The sequence below is a fragment of the Passer domesticus genome, chromosome 5 (genome assembly GCF_036417665.1).
Source record: "Passer domesticus isolate bPasDom1 chromosome 5, bPasDom1.hap1, whole genome shotgun sequence".
In the NCBI taxonomy this organism is placed as follows: Eukaryota; Metazoa; Chordata; class Aves; order Passeriformes; family Passeridae; genus Passer; species Passer domesticus.
In genome coordinates, this window is record NC_087478.1 from 29,183,027 (window position 1) to 29,204,027 (window position 21,001).

Consider the following 21,001-nt stretch of genomic DNA (forward strand, 5'->3'; position numbering starts at 1 on the left):
TGAACTTCTTAATTTTTTTAATAGGAAAAAAAATCATCAGCCTTGTAAAAATGAAATGTCAGCATTATATGGCTCAGAGAAGTACTGTGAATCTTTTGCTATTGCCATCTCAGATTTTTGGGCTTACTACTTGCTGTATCTGTGTTTTTGCATAGTGTTTTCAATTGAAATATTTCAAAAAGAAAGTTTATTTCTCTTTTGCAGCGAACATTTCTGTTTGACATCATGTAATTCCTCATCATCGGTGCTGGAAATAAGCAAGCATTAAGGACTGATATAATATTATGTGGCTCACTGCTGCTCCTCCCACCCCCCAAGGGAATGGGACACCTCGAGAGCTGAACAGACTTAGAAAATGATTGAAAATGACTAAACCTCTCTCCCAGATTTGTTGAAATGGTCCCTTTTAACACTGAACTCCATAACCAAATCTGCCAATTCACATTTCTTCCCTTATTTATTTTTCATTAAAATTTGTTTGGCTTTTTTTTTTGTGGTTTTCTCATTTTTTCAGGTTTGGGTTTCCTTTTTTTTGGCACAGGGTTGGTTTGCTTGTTTGTTTGTTTGCAGCTATTTGATTTAAGGGAACAAAGAGATCAAATAATCCTCAGGTATTTTTCTTACTAGAAGAAGTGTATGAAAGTGCTTTTATTATCCTTTTCCTTGCCACTGCAAGAAAATTTCCATAGATTATCATTACAGATATATTTTACAATGAAGAAATGAGTAACACAAGACAAACACATCCATTCTCTTAATTGAATGAGCTACAGCTTTTTGGCTGGAAAAAACAATAATATTATTTATAACTCAAATTACATTCCACAAACTATGCTCTCATCTATAAAGAGACTATAAATGGCATGGTAGGGTTTCATATTGGTTTTCTATTATTTTTTTCTCCAGTGACTTTGCTGTTGACCCCTCTTTTAATTTATAAATAAAACCTTGACTTTCTTGACTGCCAGCACTGAAAATCCACGCTGGGATCTGAGATCAAGCTGTGTCCTTTCTGCTTTATGCCAAAATAGACTCTGGTTCACCTCCTCAGTGCTGAGGTGGCTCTGCAGGGCTGGCAAGAATGTAAAGAAACAACAGTAGTTTTGCCAGTAAAAAGATAAAGTGAACGAATTCTCTCAGAAGTAGGAAGATACCAATTTTCAAGTCAGCTTTATAGAAAACAGCTGTTCTTTGAAACAAATGTTCATAGGAGGATTGGGGTGGGATATCTCATTGCTCGCTGTTCCTGCACAACCTTTTCCCCTTTGGTCTTCCCAGTTCAGCCTGTAGATCAATCCAGCGGAGAGGTTTGTGGCTGTGGCTGCAAAGACTTTTTCCCTGTCAGCACTGCTGGACTGAGGTGTTTCTGCACTCTTCAAGCCATTTGTGCCTTTATGCTTGTGTTGATGCTGAGAATGCTGTGTGCTTTGAGTGGAGGGGTGTCCTCTGGAGGTCCCAAGCTCGTCTCTTTCAAGCTGGGTCCCAATACAACTCTGCAAACTGTTGGGCTGTCTTGGATATTCAGCTTCTGTATTTGTGGGGTATCAGATGAAACCTAGGAAGTCAGTTTCCTAATTATTTTTTGAATTCTGGTCAAGGGTGAACACAGCCAGTTTTTTGAAGTTAGTTATAAAACTTTCCAAAATTCTTTTGAAAGTCAATCTTCCATATCATGGTTGGTAAATACATGTTCTCAGTGGGAAGAAGCCTGATGGATATAAAATCCCTTGGACAGAGCGCAAAAGCTTTGAGATGTTCAGCTTCCATTGGGAAGTGAGTGTCTCTGCAGAGGTCAGGAACCCACTTCACTCAGACACGGGGATCTAGCCCTCTGCTGCTATCATGGGAGAATGGCTCACTCCTTGCAAGGACAGGAATTTACACAGGGCAGAGAAATGTGGGCAAAGTAGAGAGGGTGCAAGTCCTGACAGCAGTCAAAAAAGGTGCCAACAAGAACTGCTCCAATGTTTTTTCAGAAGCTGCAATTATTCCTTCTGTCAGCCAGGAGTACTGAGGCACATGATAGGTGACAAACACAGGAAAATGGTAACAGGTGAGGTCAGGCAAAGACAGAATTGCATCCAAAGGCACACATGAAGCCCACTTCCCTGTCTGCAGAGAGCCTTAGCTCCATTGGCAGAACACAGGTTCAGCTGCTCAATCCTATAATTCACTGTGTTTTATTTATCATTTATTGAAGAATAGAGAGAAGGTAATGATGCATAACAGACAGCTGCCCCTGGAGCTCTTTCAGGATATGGACCACAAAATCCCAGTTTCCAACTCTGAGAAATAATCAGCTACAGTACTGCTGGTTCTTAGGGACAAGTGAAGTTCATGAGGACCTGATGATATCTGGACTGTCAGCTGCCCAGTGCTGTCTGCCTTTTCCACCGGCTGTCCCCTGCCATGCCATGCCACCAGCTATGCTGAGAGCACTGGGCTCATCATGCAATGCTGCCACAACCCTTCTGGAGAGCCTGACAAGCATTGAGAAGCAAAACTGAAAAATTATTTTTATAACAGGACGGAGTTAACAGGAGAAGAAACACTGAGCCATGGGGAATGTGCATTGGCATTTACAGTTCCTTCGCAGATACATCCTGGGTGAAATGTGAATCTCTCCACTGCCTCCTTGAGTTTAATGAAAGAGATATTTAGTGGAAATTTTTTTAAATCTTAAATGTAATTTGGCTCTCTGGATATACACTGACATGTAGACTAAGAAAAAAGGAAGATAATTACAAAAGCTAATTAAAACAGCTTCCACATAAACCAGAGATTTACACAGAATTTCTTCCAGAAGAAATTGCTTTGTGCTTGGTTTGGCTAAATAAAACTTATGTTTTATTTTTGATGTACTTTTTTAGGCTACATCTGCAAATATGTATTTGAGTTCTAATTTTAATAATGACAGTAATTTGAACATTCACTTTTTTCTGCCTAAGGGGTAAAAATCTAAATGTGGCAGAAAATACATCTTTTAACACTGAGCCTCTGTAAATGTTTCCTACCAGCCACCACTGAAAAGGTGATTCTTTTTTAGGAATAAACCCAAATTCATGAAACCAAAGACACTCACAGTTAAGACATTGACTCTTTTCTCTTAGCTGAATACTATTTGTTTATGTATTACAGCATCTGCTGAACATTATGTAAGACCTGTTGCAAGAACTTGTGATATCTGATGAATAAAGGACAAAGTCTCAGTTTAGTTTTGAATTTTCAGGGTTGTGTGGATCCTTCTGTAACCCTGTCCCAGGTCTTACTGCTCCAGATGGTTCAACTGCAAATCATGTCTGTCTCTGATTAATGGAGAAGCTCATGTCACTGCATGCCTTGAGCTTGCAACCCTCTATGCATAAAGGAAATCAAAGGACACTTCTTGGGAAAAAGTGATAAAATTCACATATTAACTGATAAATCTCTTTTTGAATTAGATGAACAGCTAGATTGCATTATGAGAAACAACCTTTGCATTTTATGAGTTATCAGTCACTTAAATTAGAAGAATGATCCTCTGAATCAAAATTCTATACTTAGCTCAATTTTTAATATTCTTCCTACATGGACATCCATTTTGATATCACACAAACTAGTTAGTAATCAGAAAGCTTAATCTTGTACATTTCATTCAGATGAATTTTGTTGCTGGGGTTAATGAAGTCCTCATAAGAATAATATGAACATAGTTACTTAATTCTTGCCTAGATAATGTAAAATCATTTGATTAAATCCCTTTTTGCCCCTCAAGACTACTGACAAGAAAAATTAACCAAGACTCACAAATATCCAGCTATGATCCAGTACAAACCACATACATTCCCAAGGAGAAAAATAAAAGGAAGTTTCTTTAAGCAGAAGTATGTTTTTAATATGAGAGTGAAGACAGAGTAATATTGTTGGATTACCATAATTAACTAGGCCAACTTTCAAAAACCCCAAACCCAAATATGCAGACAAATTGCCTTCAGAAATTAATTGGATTCTGCATAAAAATGTGTTGCATTTTACTTGCAAATATACACTTTTCCTGAGGACAAATGCGTTTGCTCATTTAATTAAATAATCCATATGACATACCAGAAAATATGCACAACAGTGGATTCAAGGGCACATGGACACCTGGATCATGGCACTTCTTGTCTTCTTAGCTCTAGAACTGGCCATTGAAACACTATGTCCATCACATGGGTGAAATGCACTTTGGGAATACAGGCAAGATGCACTCAATTACTGCTCTTTATTTAATGGATATAAAATTGAGAGGAGATAAATGCTTTTAATCAGTAGGAATACATGTTGCATAAAGAAAATTGCATCAAGCAAATGTTGATGTCTCCACACTGTAGAGCAATTTTAGCAAGGATTGTACCTGTGAGCATGAATGTTTGACAATCCCCACAAACAATCCCTCAGTGATGATTAATAGTTAACAATGAGCAGGTAAAGTCCTGTAGTATACAATCAGCTCTAAAATTTAGAAGTATCAAAATCCATAAAATCCTGTATAATGTTGCCTCAGTAGGAGACTGGCATGTGAGGACACAAAATGTTAATCTGTCCCATGGACAAAGCTGGGCTATTCCTGCAGGCAGTGCAATGGGAGGGGAAGAGCTGTTCCATGTGGCTTCTGCTTGAGCTGTGCAGGCAGCTCAGTAAACGTGGTGTAGGGACAGCATTATTTATTTTCACCAAATCACCCATAGTCATGCCCAGAAAAATTAATTAAGGTTTTGGAACTTTTGGTATTTTCTACCTCTTGATTTCTTAATTGATAAATAGCTGCTACACTTTGCTCATTTGATTAAATAGTATTTACGATTTTACTTTTGTGGTTATTCATCTCTTTTGAAATTAAAAAAAAACAACAAAAACATAGAAAAATAAGTCAATAAGAAGAGTTTAAACCTTTTGGCAATTTAAAATTAGTTTATTTTTGGAAAAGCATGGCTTCATTAATATGAGTCTACATAAAAACTTTCAACTTTTTTAGCTCAAACCTTCAGGGCCATTTCACCCTCAGAGCCCAAATGGAGATGTTTTGAAAGAGGAAAAACTTATGAGGCTGCTGATATGTGGTAATACAACAAAAAATAGATAACAAACTGTCACAGTGTTCTAAGCCAGTGTGTTCCAGCAGCTGCATCATCATCCCTTCACTTGGCAAATCAGCATACTTTTTTTTCCAGGAGTCTCTTCTTTCCTTTCTCAGTCCTTCCTTTCTTCCCTCTTGTGTTTTACCCTGTAAAAATATATGTTAGCCACAGGACAAGAGAGAGGATAGCATGACTTGGCAGGAGAAGTAAGAGAGATGGATATCTAGAACAAAAAAAAGTACAATAATAAAATGGTGGAGCAGACTGTGGAAGACAGGCAGGCTCTTGTAAGTACAGGCAGATACTGGGATGAGACTAAAACAGAATATTTAATATATGCCCATAGTAATTATCAATATTAATATCACTACATAATGGCTGTTAAAAGCATAAAACTAAGAAAACAAAAATTGATAGAATTCATAGAAACCATTATGGTAATTTAAATCCTTATTATCAGTGTTTACTTATGTCTTAGGGTAGAATAATGAACCTTTAATTGCAGGCAAGCAATTTTATGTAGGGATAAATCAGAACTTGGGCACAGTGATAGCACTTATCCAACAATGCCCTTGATTTTGGCACTCATTCAGCATTCTCTATATTAAGTTTTAATGCAAAACATCTGAAGCACACAGTTAATAAAACTGTTAGGTACAACTCATATAGAATGAAATGTTTCCCATTCTCTCCCCTCTTTTTTTTCCTTTCAACTCACACAGGTCTTATTTTTACAGAATGGCTTCAATTTTTTGATCTCCACACTAAGGGAAAAATGGAGCCAAACAAAATAAAACACACATGCAGCAAGCACAGTTGATTTCTGACGCTGGAAGGGTGAAATGCAGAATGACTTCTTGTTCCAGGAATGTTTTGTTAAGCATGGAGAAATATTGTTTTCTAAAGGAACTACACATATTAAATGTCCTTAAACAGTGTCATATCCAAAGACTGATGACTGTATTTTAAGAGCAGGAGATCTTAATATTAGTCTAGAATAGAGTAAGAAGTATCTGAGTTAATTTATTCTAGTTTCAGTGCATATTAAACAACACGTGACCTGTCCTGAACTTGCGATTCCTTGAGAAGTAATATAAAATGTTACTAAATGTGCTAATGGGGTAGAAAAATACCCCTACCCTTGCGTCAACACTCAGACTCCTGATCGCCTGAGGCAGCCCTAGCCTGAGGTCCATGGCCAGCAAACTCCCCTTCACACGCTATCACAGGCCTGGCTCAAGCAGCCAGTGTGGTCTGGGCTGCAGCCTGAGGTATTTTCTTTCCAATTAAAGGCAGATTTTTGGTGCTTGCAATGTCCCAGTGCATTCATGGAAGGTGTGCTAGCCGGTGAGCAAGGTGCTCACTGCTGGGCAGAGCCAGATGTAGGGAGCAAGGTTTACTGCAGCTAAGTTAAAACCCCTGCCACAGTTACTAATGTTTGCCTGATTTAGAAGATGGAAAACCATAAGGTAAATAACAAGGTTATTGGTGTTACCAAGTCAAGGGAAGAGAATTATAGTGACATTCCAAAAAGTACCAATCTGAAGAGAATGAAGAAGTTCTTACTTTCTGTATGAGCATGGAAAATAAGAAGAAAATTAGGCAATCTTATCTAAAATAATTTATGATAGCTAATATTTTAAAATGTCTGGAACCCCACACTCAGCTATCAAGCAATCATCACAACATCCAAAAATCTATGCAGACTTTGCAAGTAAATTGCAAAGGCTCTGGCAAAAATTTAGTACCAAAGACAGGGACAAGTTCTGTCTACTTTTCTCATCTGCCTTGGCTACTTACCTAGCTATCAACAGTGCTTTATTATGTATATATATATAAATATTTAAATACACACAAATGTTATATTAAACAATAAAATGTCAACACTAGTATCATCATAGTTTATATTTTAGATTTTATTTTAAAAATTATTAATTTTAAAGCTCAGATTTAAACAGATTATTGCAAAATCTCAGTAAGAACTAGATTTGAATTTGGATATATTTAGGAATAATGCAGTTCTAAATATTTCAAGTTGGAATAATTAATTTGTAAAGAAAAACAGAATCTACTCAGGATTTCATGGTTAGAAGTGAAATTATTTGTCTGGCTTTGCATTTGATTGGACTAATTGGTGGCTGGACTCAGCATAATTGTTCGGTTTCCTAGGAAAGGACACAGTGTACTATATTTTACATTAATGATATCATCTGATATATGTTTTATACTAAATTATGAGGAAAAATTTTCAAGATGAAGAGAGAATCTTATTTTACACAACCCGTTTCACAAACCTCTCTGAAACTAAGGTTTTTAAATGACCAGAATAATCTTGCTTGTTTTGCTGATATAAATTTTATACAATCCTTTTATGACTGATATTTCTTGAGTTTATGTAGCTTTATATTCCAGATCTCTCTTTAAAGATTACTTTATAACTAAAACTGAAATACACACATCCACATACACACAAAATTTCTCTTAACAGAATTATAAGGTGGTGAGTTCTGGCATGCAAAGGATTTAGAAATACAAGAACCAAGAATGCCAGTGAATTCTTAGGCCATGTCCCTTTTATAAATATTCATAATATTTAATGATGTTCCTCTATTCGCTGTTGCTGCTCCCACTAAGAATTTTTCCACAAGTTTTTGTTTGGCTGCCTATGGATGGTAGCTCCTCCAGGCCAACAAGCCCACTGATAAAGGTCTAGATTTTATTTCAAAATTTGAAGAAATTTATCAGGTTGTATTTTTTTTCTTAATATTGATCATTCATTAGCAGTTGAAGCATGGAAGTTATGTATAGGCACATAAATTGTCCATCTTAGCTTGTTATCTGCCATGAAAAAAATCCAGCCCAAATAAAATTGGAGAACATTTATAAGGAACTTAAATTACAGGTTGGTAGTGGAGAGTATTGGGCAGTCTAATATTAGGGTGGACTGGGACTGATGAGTTCTGCCTGAGCTACAATCCATAATGAAAGTAAGAATATGAAGAACTTAAATTCATTATTGGTTTGGTAGGCTTTTTTTTTGTTTTGTTTTTATACCACCATTTTCAGTAGCCTGGAAGGTCCATATTCTTTCTTGTCAGACAGCTCTAGAAATCTGAGACAAAGGATAAAGGACTGGAGAAGAAAAGATTGGATATAGACACCTGAGTGGCATTTTAGTTTTCACTTCTCTGAAGTAGCCTATTGCTCTTAATGAGGGTATAACCCTTTCTGAGCCCACAGACAAAACAATTTCAATCCAACATGGTTAGAATACGCTGTATGAGATGGGCTGAAGCTAATAATGGGTTGAGGTTCAGTGTGAACTTAGAAGTACTGTGAAAATTACAATATTTATTCAGAAAAATTCAAAAGAAAAATAATATAACTTTTTATTTTCAGCAACTACATGGTTTCAAAATTTCCCACAATGTTACAGCAATGTCAAGGAAGAGTTAAATAATCTCAGAATGAAATGATAGAACAAAAGTCAAACATCCTGTCTGGCTAAATTGCCACAGACTGCACCATGTGATTGTGCAGAAAGCACTAAAATGCTGGAGTCTCCACCTACAACATGGGGGAAAAAGAGATTTAGCTAGCGCTAAGTTAAAACAGTTCCTAGTTACGATTTCTCTGAGTTGAGACTGGTACAGTACTTCATTGCAATCAATCTGCCTTGGCTTGCTAGAGAACAAAATGCAACCAGATTCAGAAGAAAAGGAGATGACCTCATGAACTTGAATACATGCCCTGCCTTGTGGCTGTCATTAATTCATAGTTGTTTACCAAAGGATCATAAAACTTTTGTTGCAATTAATGACTGATAGTGAATTTTAAAATCCAGAGACTGTCTGTTAAATTAATCAGCAAATGTTACCTTGCCCATGTTTATTCAGGTTTTATTTATTGTGAAATATGAGATGACATATTTTACTAATCACTGTGGAAATATTTATATGCTGAGTGAGAAGTAAATGATATACCTAAAACATAGTTAAATCATAATTATTACTAATTATTGAATGAATTAAACTTTTTTGATTTTGAAGCTGAAGAAGATGTTTGAGACACTGAGTTTGAAAAGGAAAATTAAACGTTCAATTTATATGTACAGTTCAGATTCTAGTTTGCAGTTCAAAAATATCTTAGATCGTGGGCATGGGAGAGTACAAATAATATCAACTTGGAACATATAGTAAAGTACATTAAGTATGTACACTAAAAGTAAAGGAAATTACAAGATGATATCAAAGGGGCTAAGGATACTTCAAGGAAGCTGCAATTTCCAGTATGGCAAAGCATTACATTATAAGTTGCATAAGAAAAGGAAATTAATTAAATTCTGAGTCTTCATATCCAAAATTTTTCCCAATGTATATTGATTTTTGTCACCATTAATTTCTGATTTTATCAGTGATCTCTTGAAAAATTGCATTTTGATAGCATTTAAAATTACAGAAAACTAGATCAATTGAAATAACTTCAAAGAGATTTCAACTATGTATAAGCAGATTTCTAATGTTGATTAAAGCATTGAAACTTATAAAGTGTTTTCAGATAAAATAATTTTTAAAAAATTAAAAATAAAATTATTTTTTATTCTTTAACATAAAAGGTGTCCAAAAATTTATGCATATAGCAGTTGCTTTGAATTAATAATGGAATCATAGAATTGCAGAATGATGAAATCAGAAAGTGGTTTGGGTTGTAAGGGACGTTTAAAGGACCTTAAATTTTATCCGCATGGTCTTGTTGCAGAAGGAGAAAAAACTGGATAGGAAGATACAAGCTATCAATTTCACAGTAAATAAGGTAGCATAGACAGCATATTTTTAAGTGTCAGAAAAATACAAGAAATATGAAGACTTCATGAAAATCAAGATGGAGAGCTGGTAACCCCATTCCTCAGGGAATGAATAACTGTGACTTAACTGCTGCAAATTTTTAGTGCATGTTATAAACTTATTTATTTCAAAATTATATAAAAGAGAAATTTACATATTTTGGTACCTGAATAATTGATGAATACTTGCAGGTTTCAAAGTGCCAGGTTTGAGGGTTTGAAACCTTTCTGCTGAGAAAATGTAAAGCGTGTGGTTATTTTAAAATTTCCCCATATGTTCATCAGCATATACATGGACAAGCATTAGTTTTCTTTTCTTTCATCCCTTAGACTACTCTGCCTTAATGTGAGGTATGCAGGTATCAGGATGACTACATGAAGAGGAAGAAGGAGGTTTAACAGATGGAGACACATATTGAGGGTTATGCATTTTCTTGCATTTAAATACTTGAAGTCATTTAACATCTCAATCCTGCTTTGTAATCAGTTAGTGTTTAAAAGACAAATATTATTTTAGTCATCTCTTAAATGTCATAATTCATCCTTAATTTCTATTCAATTCAAGGTTAATCTAAGTTCCTTGATGTGTCAAGGAACAAAACAGGGATGACTTGTTTCTTAGAAGAATTGATGACCTTAGAAAACAAAAAAGCAAAACAAATGCTGAGAAATTCTTTCATACAAATTCCACTGCCATGAATCATCTCTCTCTCTTGCTCTGCAAGTATGTGTGATATGTGTGTCAGAGGAGAGAGCAAGTGAAAATGCCCATTATTACTTTGACTGCCATCTACTTGTGCAATTTGGCAGCACCTCGAAATAATGAAGTGGAAAGTATAGAACACATTTCTGAAGATTCAGGTCCCATCTGCTTTTAACTTATAACAGCTATTTCAAATGTTCTATTTGTATGAGTTGAGCAGGAGCTATGTGGCACAAGCTAATAGACTGTCAAGCTTGACCATGAATTGCACCCACACATCTTTCATTTTGTTCAAAACATATGAAGAGCAAGCTGAGGCCTGCCTCCAGAAGACCTTGGAAATATAGCCAAGCATATTATCTTGAGTCTACCTGTGTGCTGAGTAACTAATGGAACAAATAGTACGTATTGTGTTGCCACTTACAGACAGTTTTGATATACTGTAGTCTCTCCACATAGATGTTGAAGGGGAAGGAGTTAGTCTTAGATTACCCTGAAAGATATCTGCTTTTGCCTTGTAGTCTACTTAAAAATGTCTAAACTTAATGACCATTTTTGGAAAACCTCAGCTATCCAGAAGTTTGCAGAAAAAATCAAGCGTGGAGGATCTCTGTGTCATCATATTCAGCTTTTAGATACCATGGACTGAACATTAGAGCTTTTCCTTTTCCTGGCCTCTCACTTATCTTCTTGAGTGGAGCTATATTGCTGGTTAGACTCACAGGCTTCCCAGAAAGCTGAGTGGAGAGCAAGGATGCACAGGAGAACTTTGCTGCCTTGGTGGACAGAGAACCTTCCTTGACTCAAGCTTCCCTTCCCATGACTTGTTTTTTACTTTAACTGATGATGCAGAGTGCAGAAATGGTGCTGGAATTTAGAACAGGAATTCAAAGTCTGCTCCTGTCATAATCAGCAGCTAAACTACATAATCATGTGTCCTTTTGGTCCCTTGTTTGCTATGGTAAATCACAGGTTTTGAGATAGGCATCAGCTCCTCACATGTCTCTAATGCTTAGCTAAATATCACCTTGCCCCTACGTCATGCAGTCCTGTATCACCCAGATACTGAAACATGCATCTATCTTATGCACACATTTAAGAGAACAAGTTAACATAATTTTGCAAACAAACACTAGACCAAGAAAAGCTCTTTAATCTTGGGAGGTCAGGTGCCTGGTTTGTTCCACAATGGCTTGTTTCGTTGATCTAGGAAGACACTGAACATGGACTTTTGTGCCTTCTCATATGCAGTCTCATCCAGCTTGCTTACACATGAACACTTATACTTCCAGAGATGCAAAATAGACATGTAGTGAAATCAGTTTGTTTAATGGAAGCCTTGCTGGGTAATCCATGCTAAAAATGCAGTGAGTTTGGTGAGTTTGGTGAGTTAACCTGGACGTCCAGTGTTCTTACAACGTTTTTATACTAAAACCATTCCAACCTCTCCTAATTTAAACTATCAGATAACATTCAGCATGTGGTATTTTTCCTCCAAAATGTTATACTACTCCAATGGTGGGGCAAAAGGTGTTAGTTTAAAAAGCTCAAGGGCAGAAAGAGGGCAGGTTCATATTCAGGACCAGCTACCACCGTGGGGAGACAGCTCCTTGCTGTGGATGGCAGCTCCGTGTCCATGTTGCCCAGTGCAGCTCTGGGTTCTTCTCTCTGGCAGGGCATGTCTTGGCTCTCTGTAGGTTTCCATCACTGCAGTTGGTGATCCTACTCCTGCTTGTAATTCCTGCAAGATGCATCTTTTAATGACCAAGGTGTTTTGAAACACTTCTGTAACACTGGTGACATTATCAAAGATTCCCTTTTCTTTTTAAAAATACTGAAAACATTAGTTTGCTAAGGCCAAATTAAGCTGTTTTTAGAAATTAGAAAATAAGCTTTTTTTTTTTTTTAGGTAAAGGAAATATCATGTGCAGCCAGTAGGGCAGATGGCAGGAAACTTGGACCCTGATGTAAATTTAAAAGTTCAAAACCAGAGTTTCTAGTTGAAGTTTCAGTTTCTCCCTTTTAGGGTTCAGAAGGATATAGAAGGATAAGATTTTACAAAACACAAAGATCTCATCTTTGTTAAGATGGCCCCTAAGGTGGGGTAAGTCGTGGAAACTCCTAAGTGAAATAAAAGCTTTAGTAAAGAGTGGGCAGGTGCTACTGGTGAACAAAATGAAGATGGAGGATGATAGTCAGAAATGTTGCAAAACAATGGAAGAGGAGTCAGGAGTTTCACATTAGAAATAGTGTTCATCTAGCACAAAGACAGCTTTGCATCTGACCAAAACACACTCTGCATATTTGATGTAGAAATAGACATGTTTACATTGCTTAATTGAAAAAAGGTTTTGGCATGTTTGTCATGCAAACTGCAGGTCTTGAAAATCTTTGGAATTTGGTGCAACTCTAACAAATATTTCCATACATTTAAGCAGTCTGCTTTAAAGGCAAAACCAATCCTGGTATTCCTTTGCCACTGGCTTTAATACATGGCTGTGTTGGAGAAGCTATGCACATGCAATGTAGAGGAACTGCTGGTGCCTGGCAAAAGCAGATTGGCACAGAGAAGTGTGATCTGGCAAAGAGCTGATCCTTTGCTAATGAATCAGCACAAGCAGTTCGGCTTGGACAGAAACAAACTATAAAATGCCAGCTCAGCAGGAACTCTTCCTCGAATACATCAAAGCTGTTCCTTTCTACATGGCACAGCTGCCTTCTTTCCAAGAATTTCTAGGCCAGTATTCTTGTTTTCAAATTGTTTTTAAAAGCATACAACCCCCACCCTGCCCTGAATGTCCACAGATGAATAAAAAGGATGTAAAAATTAGAAGCATCAAAATGTTATAAACGTCAACCAAGCATCAAAATATTAAAATCATCAATCATGAAAAGCATGAGCATAACTGGCTACAGTGCCCCCTTGCTTATATGATGATTATATTAAAAAAAAATAAATGTTGCTTTTTTAATGAAGAAGTAGATATGTTGGACATTCTTTTTTTCTTTATCTGGGTATTTAATGACTTTTTGCCTAATGTTTGATTTTCTCTATAATTAAGCACTAAAGTACTAATGTTATATGCATGAACTAGATTTCAGTTGCATCAGTAACTATGGGATAGTTTTGCCTATTTCAGCAGATTGTGATAGATCAATCAGAAGTAATATCAGAAGTAACACAATAGCTGAGTTATCTTACAGCATTTCTGAGGCTATGGATCCTGTAAAAGAAGAAGAAAACAGCAGATCAATGTGTTAGCAATTATAATACTGTGGTTGTGGTGTTGTGGCTGTCCCAAGGCAGGGAAGCTGCAGTAAGTGGAAACCTCTGAGTTCATCTGCACCTTTGTGAGGGGCAGAGACATGGGGCACTAAGCACGTGCATCAGCCCTACAGCCTCATCTGGCTGCTGGGCAGGAATGGGGGTGCTCCCAGACACAGCATCTGGGACAGTAGGTACCAGAGATCTGGAGGTAACACTGCTCCCATAGCTCATCCCAGTTTGTTTCACAAGGTAAGACAAAGGACTCTGGCCACCTGATGTAAAAAAGGCAGGAATGTTGTGTTGTGATGCAAATATCAGGCTTATGGGAAGGGCTCACAGGCTGCTTGTGTTGGTGCAGAAGGAGGAGATGGCAGATCTGAGCAGTGTTTCTGGCCAAGCCAGGCTGGGTTTCTTTCTAATTTCTCAGCAGTTTTGGTCCTATGTCTTAACTTCAGCAGAATTTTGGTGTACTTGATTAGATTTGGGCATTGTACGGGTTAGTGATCTTCTGCAAGATATTATTTTTAAAATAATAACTAGAAGTATGTATTGGTAAGAAGTTGGATGGGAAACTTGGACATGTCAGCAACTGGGGTGAGGTAGATACACCTGATAAGGTAAGACGTGTACAATGATTTTCTGGTTTCACTCTTGATGTGCAACAGTACAAGTACACCAGAGACAGGGGAGGGGGATGGCATACTCATGGCCCCTGCTGAGAGCTCATTGAAAAGGGAGAAGTTCTTTGGCATGTTTCATGAATGTTCAAGCATCCAAGGCTGCTGCTTTTGCTGTAGACTGCTTCTCAGATCTGCTGCATTCTAAGATCAGAGCACCACCTGTGGCTTTGGATCAAATATTACAGAAGACATATTCACTTCTGCGTGGAAGAGGAATCTTCTCTTGGGAACAAACTGACTCTTGCTATTTCTGGGTAAGCAAAGCAAGCTGTTTGTGAGATGAGAAGGACTTGTCCTGACATCACAACTGGATCTGCTGAGACCATCTCATGTTGGTCAAGAACCAAAATATGTCCTAGAATGCATACAAAGATATGGAACCAAACAGAGTGGAAGGTGGGACAGAGTTCTGTGGGGTACTAAGAAGAGGACACAGAAAGAGAGAAATATTTTTAAAGGTATACCACAAAATATGCAGCAGTTAGGCAGAGGTGCATCTTCAGAGGAAGGTTGAATTAGAGGCATTAAAAACTACAGAATTCAGCATGAAATGAAGTAAATAATAAACACATAAAAATACACAAGGTAGAAAGTACATTGAAAATACTCCCTTCCTGGGTATGCCCATGATTTTCTATCTGACTAATTCATCACCTACACCTTTTTTTTGACAGCATTTAGGGTCCAAAAATGAAGAGACCCTCCATGAAGTCACTTGAACTTATCTTACTTCCTTCAGATTCAACTAAGTCTAAGTATTGGTGGAGATGGTGGTTGTTTTTTGCTATAATAGCTTTATAAGAAGTGAGAAGTTCATGTTCAGATCCCTACTTAGCCGGTTCTCCATTAAACTTTGATCAGTTCAGATCTCAATCCCCTGCTGCCCAAAAGCTCTTCTGAAGCTGGATTTAAATCACAGCAAAAGGAGTGGAAGGCAGGGAAGATATTGAAGAAAAGGATGCTTTTTCATGAGTCCAGGAGGAGAGGAATAAGAGGGTCACAAGGGACCTGGAGGCTATATCTGAAGTGTTTATTGAAATTATTGCAAAATCACTGTTCAGAGCTGCAGCTATAACATTCACACCCTCCTTCTCTTAAAATAGGTATTTAGAATAAATCTGATTTCAGTCCTTCAATGCATTAATTCTCCAAATACAAAGGTGGGGACAGCAATAGCTGCATTCTCATGGGCAGTATGTGCAGCAAAATTCTTGAATGCGTGTGGGGTGCTCAGATACGATTATGAATTTTTGCCTACGAAGAGTTGGGAGGAAAAGAATCAATCTCTCTTTAAATAAGGCTTTGAATCAGTGGGCAGCTAGTAAGGAAAAAGCAAAATATTTAAGAACTGCTCATGGTTTTGCAGCAATCTATTATTAAAACAAAGTATAAATGATAATACTGTGACAAAGAGTGTGAAATTATAAGTCTTTACTAGATAGAACACACAATTCTTTTTAGCACTTTATCTCTCTGAATGGATGAATGAGCTAAATTCTGCTTTTCTGAGAGGGTTGCTTAAAGAATCCCCTGTTAGAATATGTTCCAATGTTGATAATTAAAACCTGTCAAATGTCCTGAAAATCAAAACAATGTCTGTCTGTTCTTATCTGAAAAAGATGGTTAGCACAATCCTGTCAATGTGCTTTTCTGAAAAAACTCTTTTGGGCACTGGAATCATCTGCCCAGGGAGGTGGTGGAGTCACTGTCCCTGGAGGTGTTTAAAAAAAGCCTGGATGTGGCACTCAGTGCCATGGTTTAGTTGATAAGGTGGTGTTAGGTTATAGGTTAGATTTGATGATCTCAAAGGTCTTTTCCAACATAGTTAACTCCATGATTCTGTGATGTAAAGTGATAAATAAGAAACTGTGGTATCCCTGTAGGCAGATAGAGGTTGCATCTTTTTCTCTCCAAAGTCATGCCTTTGTGGAACTACACAAGCCTGCATTCTCCTATTCACTCACTCTGCCCACTGGCATATAGTTATGCGCTACATAAATATTTAACCTCCTTTGTACTGTCCTTTGTACTGGAGTGGTCACATAAGAGGTAATATTTAAGGACATCGAAGGTCTTGTGACAGATGGGATCACAGATAAGGAATAAAGGCACACAAAGGAGCTACTGGTCAGAATGGTCAGAAGCTCTTTAAAGAAAATGTAAGATGGCATTCCTGAGAGAACCACCTACTTCCTATTCACTCAGCATTTCATGAATGGCCTTGTTTATAGAAGTGCTTGAAAAAATTTGACCTGTCTCACTTGTTTGCACACAAATTACAGCTCTACCTTCATAAAACCTCTGCATTTTGAAAGCTCCCTTTAGCACCCACTACACTTCTGTATATAAATTACTTTTAAGTAGCCCAGAACAGTTTCAGGAAGCAAGCAGTGAACTGAAAATGTCTGCATTCATTACATTAGGTGATTCTCTTGCTCCATTCCACCAGGATGACGTTTTTGTCATATTTATATTAATTTATATTCATTCACTGGAAACTGTCAGCAACATCTGATAGACTCTGGGGTCTCTTCATCTGAATGTCCCTGTGGGCACCAGAAACATCTGTCCTCTCCTCCCTGGGGGGATTTAAAGGAAGGGACAAGAGGAAGTGCTCTGCAGGGTCTAGCTTCTGGCAGCTGCTTGCTCTCATGTGAAACAACTGGAGGGACCAAAATTATATGGGACATAAAGCCAACACTAATTAAATAAAAAACAACATTGCCCCCATTTAAATGTCCCTCTCAAATAATAGATAATGCATTTTATTTGTTCCCTCAGTGCATGAATGAGGTACATTTCTGGTGAGAAAGATCTGGCTGAAGCCTTGTCCATATGGGATAGAAAAGATAATGATGAATGGGGAGAATAAATTACTTTGGATATGAAGATAAGGAGCAAGATGGAACCTTCTACATTCTATACCTTTGTATTGTTGTCCTCAAGGTCTCCCAGATTCCTAGACATTCTTCAGGGGCTAAAAATCCTCTTTTCACTTACCTGTTAGTATTTACAAAAGTTTCTTACATAAAGCTCACCTTTGTGTATGTGTGGTCAGGCTGTTGTGTTGTATTGGGTTTGGAGCTAATCTTGCCTGCCAGTGAGGTAAGTGAAAGGTCATCCATCAGCTGTTCAGTGCTCCTTCTGGCTGGCAGGGAATTCAAGGAGTAGAGAATTTTAACCACTTTCTGAGCTAACAAAACTTAATCCAGTACTTATTCTGTCATTGCTGGAGAGGTAATACAAAACATCTGAAGTTTTTGTTAATATTTTTAATATCAGAAGTCTACAAGTGGGACATTTATGGTAGACAGAGTGTGTGATTTAACTTTACTTTTGGAGATGCCGAAATTTCTTCATCTTCACAGTGTAACAGAGCTCATACTATTCCTTGGGGTAATGCATAAGAGCATCTGTTGTGCATAAAGAAAGTGCTGAAAATAGTAGAAAATTCAGTCTTCTGTGCTTTGGTTTGGAAAAGAGCCAGTCATCATTTAAGATGAGAGAAGACACCTTGGGGAGAGCATGTCACAGGTGAAGGCAGGAGAGGACTTTAATCCTCCACTGGAGTATCCTGCAAAGAAAAGAGTATGCAACTTATTTCAAAGAAGAATTTTTTTGGTATTATAGAAATGGAGATAAAAGCATTGTTAATTCACAGGAGAATCAATTTAATTTACTGGTTTTTTTATTCTGAATTTATTAAAAGCCTGCAGGCCTTCTCAGGTATCACAGTTTCTCTGATTTTGTGTGAAAAATGAAGCTTCTAGCCTAACAGAGCATCAACTGGTGGCATCATAACAGCTCAGCAGCAGTCCTTTTCTTTTCTCCTCTTCTGAGAACTGTCTTTTATTTTGTTTGTCTTGTTTTTTCCACTTTCTCCCTCAACAATTTTCGTACCACTTAATTCTGATTTGACATATCTGTGCTGACAGAGAAATTAAGATTGATGACCTCTTCTGTTCTTCTGGTCAGAGAAGATGAATCAAACTAAATTGTTTTACAAGTTAATAAAAACGGCCTATTCTTTTTTATTTTTTTATTTTTTTATTTTTTTAATAACAGAGCAAAGAAGTTCAGGGAGCACAGAATGACAGGGAAGGCAGATGGATGTAATGTGATGGAGGTTGCTGAAAAATAAAGGTAGCTATGGGCAATGTGCCAGTTTGTTCAGACTGAGACTTCACTCTTGGCTCAGGAGGAACTATCTGAGTTTTTTAAGTTCATAACATAAACACCTATCAATTTGCTTTTGTAATGAGAACTAATATGATTTTAAATAGCCAAGCTATTTTTACTTTTATAATTGATCCTGGGTATATTTCTGGTCCTCTTCCATTCAATGTCAGTTGAGGAACATGCAATCCTTGGAGACAAAGCTATAGTTGTAGATAATAAATCCATTAAGTCTGTCACATTTTGATTTTGATGGAGCATGCTTCAGAAGGTTAGGAAAAAACCCACGACAGAATAAACCCACATATTTCTAAGCACTGATATAAAAATTGCTACTATTTTTGACTAGTATTTTTTCCTACTTTTGAAAGATTCCTGTTAGAAGCAGCCTTATCAGGGATGATCTGCTGCAGACATCAGATTGCTGCAAGATTTGAGGGATCCCACCACAGATATCAGAAAGAGCAATCCTGGGTTCTATCATAGGTATTGCATAGGCTCTTCTATCTCTAGTGGCAATGGTCAAAACCCTGAAGAATTCACTGCGCTTCATGCTAGCAGGAACACCTGTGCAATCTCTAACACATTTTAAATGTTTCTTTTTCTTCTTTCTCAAGAGGTTAAAGAGTCTCCAGGGACTGGGAGGCAATGTGTTAATGTATGCTGCATGTCCCCCAGAAGGAATCCATCATGCACTGACCTCAAAGTGCTGGTGGCTAGGCAAGGAGGATTCTGTTCTCCTATTCCCACCTCTTCATGTAGTTCAGCAAGTAGGTGCACATGGTTTGTGTGTACTTGCACAGCTAAATTATGCTTCATTTCCAGGAAAATTACCACTAGTTTGTTTCACAGATAGGGAGTCTTCTTCAAGTGGCCACAGAAGCTGTGTTCTTACACCCATTTCACTCACTTGTCCCATTCTGTTCTACCCCAAATCAAGGCTAAACTGCAGCCTCCACCTGCCAAGTGTACCAAGAGGCTTCTGGTTCTCTTGAGGTCTACTTACTCCTTAGGTGTCTCTTGAACTTTTGTGTTTGCCATTTACCAAACTATTTCCTCTAAAGCCACTTTTGAAAAACAATTAAATTTTTAGGGAGGTGTATGGAATTAGTGGTATTCTAGGGCACAGTTGAAGCAAAAAAATAACCCAAAAAAACTACCTACAGACACATGCTCCCTTACTAGTTAAAGAACTTAAGAGGTCTCATGTAGAAGTGATGCACACAATTTATTGAGGTTCTTCAAATATTGATATATTTCCAAGCAGAAATTTTGGTGAGTTTTTTCACAGTCTAATCATATGCACTCTGAGAACAGTAAAGCAGGGTCTGACTAAATTCCATGCATATTCTGTGACTCTGTGATTTCAAGTTCTGGATTAGTGCTGACATCTGCTGTTTATTCTTGCTAAATACATGCAACACAGGGAATTGCTGCCTTTGTGTTTTGTGCTGACTCAGTTTCATGTTTTACTTCTCACAACGTAACATAGATAGAAACCAAAAAGTGCAGAAAAACCTCCATGGATCAATTTCTATCCTATAGAATTTTGAGTCGTGAAATAAGAACCAGACAACAAAGATGAAACTGAATTTTTATCTTTTTAAATGTCTGACAATGATTCTAATGAGGAAAGGTCTTGAGATAAGTAACCTGAGAAAGGAAGCTGTCTACGTACAGGGTGGATATTTAGCCTGGAAAGTCATTAGTGCAGGGATCCCTTCTGTGCTACGATTTCTGTTACCACTTTTCTGTCACTCCTTCTACAGGAGCCCCTAGAATGCTGGGGTCCTAATCCACAGCTGCTATGGCCAGCTACTGCTGCAGGGGGAAGGCGTTATGACAAGAGTGCAAGAACCCTGTGCCCTCATTCTGCTTGTCTACTCTGAGTTCAGACCCAGCAGCACCAGGTGAAGGAGCTCCAGCATGGCCACAAGCATGGCTATCGCTCCAAGACACCAGGGCAGGTGTCACCCCTCAGTGTCTCTAGGACTTGCACTGAGAACTGATGGGAGGCACCAGCTGCTTTAATAGTTGTTGTTATATGTCTTCCATGGCCATTAGTTATCACTGGGCTGGGCTGGATCCACAGTACTTCATGTGCCTTGTATTGACTGGGAGCCTTAACTCTTCTGCTCCTGCCAGTCATCCTCCCTTCTAACACCAACCAAAACAATGGTGGGGGACAAAAGAGTTCTAGAGCTTCATAATGAGATTTTTCTCATTATAAAA

The 21,001-nt window shown here is 37.7% G+C and overlaps 1 long non-coding RNA gene across 2 annotated transcripts; it reads right to left on the minus strand.

The window, feature by feature from the left end:
- Nucleotides 1-5,003: 5,003 nt before the first annotated feature.
- On the minus strand, nucleotides 5,004-11,491 carry LOC135301305 (uncharacterized). 2 transcript variants are annotated; one of them, XR_010363049.1, is made up of 3 exons: nucleotides 11,368-11,491; nucleotides 10,110-10,170; nucleotides 5,004-5,245 (listed from the first exon to the last, which is right to left on the minus strand). It is a non-coding gene; the product is annotated as an uncharacterized LOC135301305 (long non-coding RNA). The 2 variants fall into 2 exon arrangements; XR_010363050.1 differs by having other exon boundaries at nucleotides 10,110-10,173; nucleotides 11,368-11,490.
- Nucleotides 11,492-21,001: the final 9,510 nt, after the last annotated feature.